An 11,295-nucleotide genomic window follows, 5' to 3' on the forward strand; every position below is an offset into this window, starting at 1 on the left:
AGAAATGGCAACAAAAGATCATCTCTTTCTCCCTTGGCGACGACAGTTCATGCGATAAGCTATTTATTGTGGTAACCTTGACTAGATATAACGCAAAGGATTCTGGGACTGACACCGCGACGTCATAAGGGACGTCACAGAGGAGATCCAAGTTCTGCGCATGCGCTCTGAGTAATATTCCATTCCGTTTCTTGATCCCTAACGTCTTGTCAGGAAACCTGCTCCTAGGAAAACACATGAGCCGTAAAAACCCAAAACGGCTCCGTGATATGATTGGCTGCCGATGATGTAACAAAAATGAATGGGTTACCGGCTGCGGCACTCGGCTCAACATTCTTCGCAATCATCTGATTGAAAGCTATTGACATGAAATTGAATAGGAGGAGCGTGTATTCTCATCGATCCTGGGTGAGTTGAAATTATTCGTAATAAAGTGTCGAACTTCGATTTAACGAATTGTGTAAAACCGGCATTTCCATACCTTAAATTGAGAAAATTGTTTTATCGGGAGGGGAGGGGGTGACATTAATGCAGATATATGCACAGAAATTTCCTTAATTCAAGGAAATCGTGATACGACCATCATTAAAATTGCTGGGCAAGGGCGTTCTAAGAGCATCACGGGCCCCAGAGGCGTACGCAGTGCCGGGGGGGGGGGCCCTTCCCAAACCGACCAAAAATTAGGAAAAAATGAGGTACCCCCACCTGGACAGAAATTGTTGCCCACCAATTGCCATGCTTGCTAATTTAAACCGGATCTCAGTCAGGCTGTGGGGGGGGGCCCCACACGCTGGGGTGGTCCCAGGTCCCATGCATTAAGATGACACTGGCATCAAAGTTACAGTAGCTTATTTCCTACCTTAATGGTATGCCTTAAAAATTAGGAGAAAATCCAGCTTATTGAAATTTGTAGTCCAGTCCATTTCCAGCATGCGGGAAAACCAAGGTTCAATGAGGATATCGTGATACATTTAAAAAATTGATTTCAGTTTATATTGAATAAATGAGCTAATTAGAATAAAATAATGGTTTTTCCACTATAGGAAACATTGAAGAATCGGGTAGTGATAAGAACGTGGTCGTTATAACGTTTGTTCACTGTATTTCCATTAATTCATTTAATCTACGTAAACAAATATCTTTAGTATCTGATATATTTCTTAAATTATACGCTAGTTTGCGTGTAAAGCAAACACAAAGCTAAAACATTTTTTTTTTGTTCACCCCATCATGAAATCGCCAGTGGCGACAACTTTAAAATGACTGAAAATGGGAATTACGCCATAACCTTAACCCTTTAAGCGTTTTTAAAATTTTCCTGATGTGCATCGCAATTGCCACTTATGTTTATAAAAGTGTGCTAAAAGAACCCGAGATATTTAGGGGTGACCAAAATAAAGTAGATCAAGTTTAACAAGATATCTCAAGATTGCCGCTGTAAGGGTTTACTGTGATTTTTGTGGGGCCAAGTGTGATTTTGCTGCTCCCACCACTAGAATTTGATTAATGATTTTGCAACTGTGTTTTTTCCCCATGTAAAATTAGCAGCCCTTCTGAATTTTGTTGCCCCCCCCCCCCCCTTCAGTTCTGGCCCTGAGTTGTGTTTTTGAAGTACATGATTTTCTTTTTTTGTAGATTTTGATCTTTGGAAAGGCAGTCAAAATATTTCTATCAAAAGCAGCATCAGAATGATACAAAATGAATGTGAAAGACCTTTGTCTGTCATGGGTCAGGAAATTTCGCCAGCAGATGCACTAGCCGTAAAGGTTGCAAAAGTCAGGGTAGCGGAAAGATGAATGTCTAGTGTCCTGCTGAAATAATATTATTTGAAAGTTCAGGAATCAAAGTACAGCACTGGCAAAGTCACTTTGGGCAAACCTTTGGCTCTTACCAAAGCAGAGAGGTAAGAAATTGTGATTCTTCCCCCTTCCTTAATGCATCTTTTCTAGTTATTGAGCTACCTCTATATTTAATGACATGTTGGTAGCAATGAAGTTAGTAATGAAAAGTAGCTAACCTACATTTTTCTATATTCAATTGTGCCTTCTTTTTTTTTTCAAAAATGTTATAACCATGAAAACTACAGAAACAATCTAAAAATCAATGTTATATTAGAAATAGTATCATGGGCCCCCTCAACCAGGGGCAGCTCGAGCTTAACGGCGGCCTGGGTGCAAAGCCTTGTGTGCTGCTGCCCCTAAAGAAAACTCTTGCGAGAGAGGCTGACATTAGGGTTTCTAAATTTCTGACATTTTTGAGCCTCCAGGAACAGGATATTGTATTTCCAGACAATTTGGGAAATCACTTATTTACAGTGTAACTCTGTTTATAGAACTAATTTATAATACTTTCTCATTTATATTACGATTAGGTTTGGCCTCAATTATTCTCTATACTTCACTCAATTGATGTACATGGGAATTTTTTGAAATCTCACTTAACATATCGTGTATGTAAAACACTGCAATTGGACAAATACTTAAGATTTTTATACACCTTAGGTTTTGGTTTATGACACTTAACAATAAATGGCAAAATATAATAAAATTTTGCAATGATAACAGTCAATAGATTTTTAGAAATTGTGTTTTAAACCCAAGTAAAATGTCAGAAATAACATTCTTCATAAAACGCCATTAAAATTTTCATTCACAGATTACTTGATGTAAAAACCAGGGTTGGGTTTTTGACGGGGCTAACGAGAAAGAGAGGGCTACGGCACTCGAAAGTCACGTGACCAACTGGGTCCTACTTTTTTTTCGTTGCTCGTTCGTGTTGCTGCTTGCTTTAGCTGAGAGGAAGGCATTTTTTCAGTGCTTCGAATATGCGATCCAATAATCAAGCTTTATAATATTTTATCTTTGCCAATTTTAGCTTCTGAGAAACATGCAAATGCAGGTGAGTGTTAAATACTACCATCTTTGTTATTATTAATTTTATTAATTTAACATATTTGTCTGTATAAAGTAAATGAAATTGTGTATGTTACCACGTGCAAAGCTGTTCGTATTTCTGGCATGGAAATTGCATGATTTAACTAATCAGTAGGGGTATAATAATTAAGTTTAATTATTATACTACGAAATGATGAACAGCTTGGCTAACGTAACTGATAATTGTTATTCAAATCATCTAGAAAAGCGTTGATACACATGTATGGTGCAAATTTTTTGCCTATGATGAGAGTATAATGTAAATAAAATGCACATATACACTCATATCACTTAAATAAAATTATGGCTATGGTTAGTATAATGCAAGTAGAATTTTAAAAGATGAGTGGGTTTATCAATTTAAAATGTAATGGTATATTAAGGAGAGTAAAATCGTTTCTTTTTATTAGCATTGTGTATAATTTTTTTATTATTGCATATTTCAAGAAACTAAAAAAGCAATTTTTCTTTAAATTCAATATTGGCTAATAGGTTTTTATTTTTTCTGTTTATAGATAGATTGCACTGCCCAAGCAATGTATGTGGGAAGTTGGTGATCAACGATTTGTTCGCCAAACGAGGAGCCTCTGAGGTCACAGTAAAAAAAGTAAGCAATTTTCCTTCAAATTCAATATTGGATAAAAAAATTTTTTCTTCTGTTTATCCGTATAAAGTCGATCCCGCTTATAATGTTTTCTTGCTTATAATGCTTAATAAGAATTACTTAGTAAGAAGTACTAAGATTTCCCACATTCAAAGAGTTTTCCCACTTAAAATATTTTTCAATGCCAGATTTTTTAAAAACCTTATAAGCGGGATCCACTGTATATATTACAATGCCCCAGCAATGTAGTGTAGCAGGTTTGCAAATGTTATGCATTAGCAGTCTTCTCCCAGAAGCACCAAGGTGCTCAATGCTCGTGTCTGATTTCATGCTCGCGAGCACTTCATCAACGCTACAATTGAACGCCCTGTAAAAGTTACACTCAAGTATTATATTCATGCAGATTTCATTGATACACATTTGTGTAATCATTTATTAATGAACAGTAAAATAAGTTTGAATAGGTTTTGTAAGAACTTAGCCTACATTTTATATGTTTATGCTTTGTTCATTTTGAAAGTGTTTGGGAAACACGCTCTACAGTACAAATACAATCTTTTTGATGTAGTGGAGCCCTTAGTGAATGTCAAGACACACAACACAGACTCCTGTAACGAAGGGCAAATTCCATGTTACCTTCCCGTGAAATCCAAAATGTGTTTTTTTTAATAATTTGTATATCAAAAAAATTGAAGTACTAAATTACAATTGCACAGCACTAAATGTGTTCTTTGTGTAATAATAGTAAATAATTGTCACAGGGCCCATGGGGGCCCGTTGAAAAACACGGCTGATTTTGTTTCCTGCTGTGTGTTGTATCTTTTATGACAATGTTTTAACATCTGTAACAAATCCTGGAGATATCGCTTAATTTATTTTTAATGTTTTTTAGGAAACTTTCTGCATCTGAGAACAGTTTTGTCTCGTCGGAAAGATATGCTGGTTTCTTCTATGTAGTTGTTCTCGCTGACATGTTGCTGTATGTTTCTGATGAGCCTGGTATCGAGTGTGGGTTAAACAGCTGGAGTTACTATGACTCTCCTGTGGTCTCTTGATGCCTTGTCATCTGATTAGTGATGCGCATGGATTGATTGACAAGATTCCCACTGGCCCTATCTTCGACTGGGGCATGGCAAGATGTTTTAGATTCGTTCCAGTGGTTCAAGTATGTGCCCGAGTGGCATGGTGGTAAGATGTTCGTCTACCATCGTGAAGGTTGTCAGGGTCCTGGGTTCGAACCCAAGAGAGGATATAAATAAGATATTTTCCCAAACGAACTCGAGGCGACCACCGATAGACAGCACCTTCACTTCCAACCCATCTCACTAATGGCAGTAAATTGCAATATAGCGATATGGCCAGAGTTGGTGTTTGGTAAAGTAATGGTTCAATGTATTACGTTCCTAATTGGTCCCAGTGTTTCGAGTGGTGATTTCATTCCTATGAGTGTCAAATCGTGCACATAAATTTCTTCATGTCATTGCGGTGATCTGCAATTTTTGTGATACTGTTTCTTAAGAAGGCATTTTATTTTTTCTTAAGATGACATTTTATTGTGAGTGAGTTGAAGGCCCTTTATTTCAAGTAAGTAATGTTTATTCCAGAAAGAAAGTGTGGTAGTTGACGTTTTCCTCTTCTGGAAAAGATGCTGTATTTTTCATCCATGTTTATAAACGTTAAAATATTATACTATATTTTGGTGTGCATTTTTCATTCAATAATTAAAACAACTTGAAAGATTATTATTACTCTTACTTGGTTTTTGAGCTTATGAAGCAGAATCTGTAGTTTCAGTAGGGAATAATTTGGAATTCCCAAACACGCAGAACTGCTTTAAGATAGGTTTTCCTTTAAGCATTATTTAAGACAGTGGTTCTCAACCTTTTTTGTGACTCGATTTTCTGTATATAATTTCTATGGTGGAGCCCTTTTTGCATATAATTTTTATGGCGGACCCCTGTAGATCTTTTTTATTTATCTATCAAATTTACTGATTGATTTTATTTTCCTCGAGTCGCTGCAGAGCCCTGAGAAATTGCACACAGAGCTCCAAGGTTTCCGCGGAGCACTGGTTGAGAATCACTGATTTAAGATATCAAGGTGGTAGTATGCTCCTACAAAAGTATTTTATTTCTAGAAAAATTTAGTTAGAAAAAACTTTCTTTCAAAAATTATATTTGATCAAACTCGTGTTGTTTAGAAAAATTTTCAAAGTAGGTTGCAAAACAGCACACAATAAACAAAAATAAATATTCTCCATGTTCAAGACAAAAATGATAGGATTCCATCATTTTAAAATCTAGAAACCCACCCACCTGAGTGGGTTTGTTTGGAGAGGAGGGGGGGGAGTGAGGAAAATTGGAGCAACTGTGGTTGTTGCGAAATTGTTGTTTACATTTGTAGTATTTGGTAGCTTCAACACTTTGATTTTTATTTCTTGCGAAACTTCAGCTTTGTAACAAATTATGCATTGAATTATTGAAAAATAAAAATTTTGTACACATCTGTCTGGTTTTTTTTCTCATATTTCAGTATTTTTTCACAGTGAATAAGCAGTTTACAAAATTTCTTTAATGGGCAAAAAGTTGTATTTTACTGCATAGAATTAAGCTATAGATCTTGAATCGCTAATGCAAATGTACTTTATTTCAGTATGTGTGACCAATAGATTGTCATTTGAGGGTTATGAAAATGCATTGGAATATAATACTTGGTGAACCTGATAAAATTTACTTGAAGGGTTCTTTCCCAGATATCTTTATTTCTAGAGTTTGTGAAGTGTATATGAGCTATTAAAAGCAGGTAAATTGGTGCAGTGTATTTTCAGCAGTTTGTTATCCCAATTTTAAGGGTAAATGTTTTTATTCTTCCAGTGTTTATCATTTTTCAAAAAACAGTCTTATTCACAGGTTTTTGCATAATATATTGCGTATATATATTGGACCAGTCGACTCAACCTTTGACATTGGGGGCCCCATATCGCCTAGGAGTCTTGCTCCAGGATTTTGGGGGGGGGGCCATGAGATTTGTATACAGTAATTGTCTAGTAAGAAGAAAATATATCCAATATTTGAGGGAAAATGACATTCAAATTTGTGTAGAAAGACTTGGAAACTTAATATTTCGTTATATGAGTGTTATGTCATTTTTTCTCTTTAAACTCCTTTGGGCAGAACATATTTTGTAAACTGAATGCGTATTTATATGCTGCGAAAGATCGCAGGGAATGTTCTGCAAAGTTGGAAGAACTTGGCTATTGCAGAGGATGTTTTGCAAGAAAGCCATGTTGCGGGGGAACAGGGGAAAAAAAGGTTAGGACCCAGTTGGTCACGTGATCGTCGTTTCTGCTCGGAGTGCCATAGCCCTCTCTTTCTCGTTAGCCCCGGTTTTTGACATAAGTGTCAAAAACTGGTTTGAACCATCAAAATCTTAAATGAATGCTTTTGGATAATGTTTTGAACACAATAAGTATACAGTATAACATTATGAAAAACACTTTCATATGTTTCATTTTATCTACACTACTGATTACCTGTGTTCAATTTACTTAGCAAAGTGGAGCTGTTTATTCAAAATATGTGTGATAAGAGATCAGGGATAGGTTTCTTACCTCAGAAATTAGCTCAGTATTAAAACAGTCAAAAACTTACTGATGTCAAATAGTTTTTGTTAACCTGATAGATAGGTTGAATAACAAAACACTTTTATGTAGATTAACATGTTTTTATATTTTGAATTATAATTACTGAGCACAAAATATCTATTTTAATATTTTAAATTTTCTGATCTACCCACAAAATTTTATTCCATATAAAATTTCTCGTGTAGCATCTGTTAATATACTAATTGTGCTCATTTATTCTCACCTAAAAATTTTATATCTTAGGTCATATAAATCCAGAGTTTTAACAAGTATTTTTAATCAAAGAACTGTCAGGACATGATGCCCATTGCATATTTAGATACAGCTTCAATCAAAAAAACCATTGCATTATAAATGCTAGTAAATATACCATATCATAGTAAAAAAACTTATCCTTACTCATGCACTAAGTTACAAGAGTTTCTTAAGCATCATATACAAGCCAGCACTGCCAAATTAGAGAAAATTTTAGTCTTACAATTTATTATTTTGATTGCTAGATATATTCTAATGTTATGCACGATAAGGGTATCGCTGAAATATTAAAATATTTTTTTTATAGCTCGAATGTGTCGAGACATAATATGACACCCTAAAAGTGGGGAGGGGCGGTCATAATGTCCTGTGACTAAAAGAAATGCTGTTGATGGATTTATGTGGAACCATAGTAGTTGAACCTTTGCTATAACATATGAGTAATGAAACAGATGCATCTTCGCAAGGCAGTTGGAAATTGAAACAAAAACGATGGGGATGCAGCTTTGCAAAGCGTGACAAAGATGATAGTGATAATAATCTCAGACCTTGAAATATAATTGTCAACTCCATCTAGTGATGAGATAATAAATAGAAGGATGGCTGTACAGAGATGGCAGCACATGTACAACAAATTATTTCGTCATATCTATGTGAAAAAGACAGAAAAGTCTGTGTGTCGGCAAATGCCGTCGTAGGCAACACTATTACATATATCAGCGACGGCAAATGCCATCTTAACCACTTGACTGGTGAAAAAGACTGAAAAAAGTCTGCGCGTCGGCAAATGCCGTCGTAGGCACCAACATTACGTATGGCAGCGACGGCAAACGCCGTCATAACCACTTGACTGGTTAATTACATGTAATGTTCAAAGTGACTGTTATACAAAGAATAAATACTTAATATGATTGTAAAATAACTTTCTACTCTAAAGAATTATTTTGGACAATATATGTTTTCTTTCTTACAAATACACTTTTAATAAATATACACTTTTTAATAAAGCATAGCATAAATGCTGAACGAAAAACTATGGAATGATTTAATATTCTTCAATCCAAGATGATTCTTGATCCTCCAAAATTTCTTTAACTGCTTATATATGTGTATTGATATAAATCATCTGCTGTACTCTTTTCATAACAGAGAGGTATTTAAAAAAGTTATTTTACACTTCCAAGAAAAGGAAAAAAAGGGGAAAAGCGCGCACATTTTCAAAAAAAAGTGGACACTGCGGGTAACGCTCGGAGAAATTAATTGGACAGTTGACTGGTTAACATGTGCATTTCCAATGAGAATTTTTATATTGAAAAGCAATATTTGAGGTTTTTGATGTGAATGTTTAAACCGTCAAAAACTTGCCAATCCTGGTAAAAATGCAACTCTAAAGTGGGCATAGCTTCGGTTCTAAGCGTCAAAGTCCTGGTTTGGAATCACAAAAAATGGGGCTTTCATAAAAAATGAAGAAAAAAAACAAACCAATATTTTTTCTTCCAAAATGAGAACTCGTATAGTTTCTGATAGCAATAACCAATTGATAACTATAGCCGAAAGAAACCCAGAAGCCAAATGATGATCTTGAGTCCTACTTGGTCAAACAGGATACATGAAAACAGGGCAACTCCATTTTACATATAACTCAGGGCTTGACAAATCTCAGTCAACGTGGTGATTATAAAATGGGTAAATGGTCGCCTGAAATTCATGCGATTATTATAATGGAGTCTAAGGGTGGCACAAAATTTTCTGATTTTATTGCAGTGTGCCTTTCAACATCAGGAGGAGTCATTAAGTCTCTGAAAAGTCGAAAAACATTATTTAGGACTGTTTTGAGGAAAAATCATGGGTTTTTTTTCCCTTTAAGCTAAAATCTTTTTTTTTAATTCAGTCGTGTTTAATTTATGTACTGTATGTGTTCTATAGATCCCTCGAGACAGTCTTTCAAGCAAAAACTGGATTTAAATAATTGACTGAGAATTTGAAGTTTCTTTTTTTGATACTTACCTTTTGTGTGCCTGCATTGCCAGAAGTTCATTACAAAAGCAGCTTCACACGTCCATGGATTATAGCAGCTAACAATATTCAGATAGCCTATCGATATCGATGTTATGTGCAAGCAAAAATCATCATCCAGAATACAGAAATGTTTGTCAATGGGGGGGGGGGGTGTTGCATTTTTTAATCTCCTACAAAAGTATGGTTAAACCTCAGCTTCTAAATGCAAAAAAAAAGATAACAAAAGCCATAAGTCCTGATAACTATTAATGAACTTTTGCCTATGCTACAATATTGGTCCATTCTATATTTTATATTAGTGATTGATAGCAATATCCAAATGATAGCATTATGCATGATTTCAATAAACTGCGTCTACTGTATTGTGTAAGAAGAATTTTGGCCGCCTCCAATACCCTCCACCTCCCTTGTCAGCAAAATTTTAAATATATTATAATAATGATTTCAAATATTTTCAGAAAAAAATATTACAAAAGAAAACGCCTTTTACGTGCTATTGTAATCATTTTCAATCATTTAAATCATTTTTTTAAAGGTTGGTAACTTTTAAAGTTTTTCTGTAGGAAATTCCTTGTCTCCCCCCCCCCCCCCCCCTCTCAGAAGTCAATTCTGCTCAAGTGTATAGTAGCACGTTTTTTGTTCCATGCATGATGCTAAGGTGAAAATGGGGTTTCACCTGTTCTGCCATCTTTTTAAAACTATCCCATCTCTTTTGGAACACCATCTGTTTGCTCACCGTCCTTGCTTGAGTTAAAAACCTATTCCCAGCATCAGTCCTCGCTTGGGAAATTTCCCTGTTGTGGCCTTTCAGTTTGTATTTGTATTATTAATTGTTAAATGAATGTTTTTTCATCATAACTGCTTGTCTAGTATTTTACAATTGTTTTCATTCTCTTTTCAGATAAAATGAAAGCTGGGGTCTTTCTCCACAAAACACTAGATGTTATCTGAGATTCATTAGTTTCAGTTCTGGAAAGGAAACATTTAATCACCAAAAAGACAACATTCAAAAGGAGTTTGACACTTTTATGCTAAGAAAGTAGAAATGATCGAAAGTTTAGAAAGTCCTTTGCATGTGCATAGTGGCTGCAATCATACGTATTGTAAATGAACATTAGTTGATATTTTTTCATCAATAAATATTTCAATTTATTTTGTGATTTATTTACAAAAATGATGTGAAATTTTCATTGAACTCTCAAGACTTGCTAGGATTTGGTGTGGAGGTGCTTTTGAACTTTTTCTAAACAAGTCTGATTCCTATCCTTTGTTACTGTATTAATTTATATTCACCAGCTTATGAATTTTGATATTCGAGAAGTGGAAGATATTTTGAATAACATTGAATTTTGAAAATGTAAAGGTATTTAGGTATTGCTTTTTTGGCAATAATGGTAGCCTATACAAAAAAAATGTTATTACCCTTTTAGACCTTGAATTCAATGATAACACACCTACAATCCTTGAAGTCAGGGCTGAACTCACTAATTTAAAAAAAAAAAAATCTGCAGCGAGAAAAAGTTTACCACATTTGTGCTTTCTGGGATCCAAGTCAATTAGCTCGAGCAAAAAGGCCAGTGACACAATATTTCTTGCACTGTCTTTACAGCAGGGGGGGGGGGGGCACTTATTCTTTTCCCATAATATTTAGTGCAAAGCAATGTAAAAACAATAGGTTGCTTGTATTCCCATCCAAGCCATCATTCCTCTAGTGATTAAAGCACAAAACTTGGGTGAAACCTGATAATGCGAGCGCATACAAACAAACGAAATTTTGAATAGCTCGATTTATTTGTGCAGTATTTCCAATACTTCAAGTGCAAAACCAAAGCATAGAAAGA

General features: G+C 35.1%; 1 long non-coding RNA gene across 1 annotated transcript; it reads left to right on the top strand.

The window, feature by feature from the left end:
- The first annotated feature begins 211 nt into the window (after nucleotides 1-211).
- On the top strand, nucleotides 212-10,611 carry LOC149078029 (uncharacterized). The gene is made up of 3 exons (XR_016193896.1): nucleotides 212-408; nucleotides 1,636-1,903; nucleotides 10,356-10,611. It is a non-coding gene; the product is annotated as an uncharacterized LOC149078029 (long non-coding RNA).
- Nucleotides 10,612-11,295: the final 684 nt, after the last annotated feature.

The sequence above is a fragment of the Pholcus phalangioides genome, unplaced genomic scaffold, assembly GCF_987345545.1.
Source record: "Pholcus phalangioides strain wild (caught in Gottingen) unplaced genomic scaffold, Ppha-v1.0 ptg000014l_1, whole genome shotgun sequence".
Classification (NCBI taxonomy): domain Eukaryota; kingdom Metazoa; phylum Arthropoda; class Arachnida; order Araneae; family Pholcidae; genus Pholcus; species Pholcus phalangioides.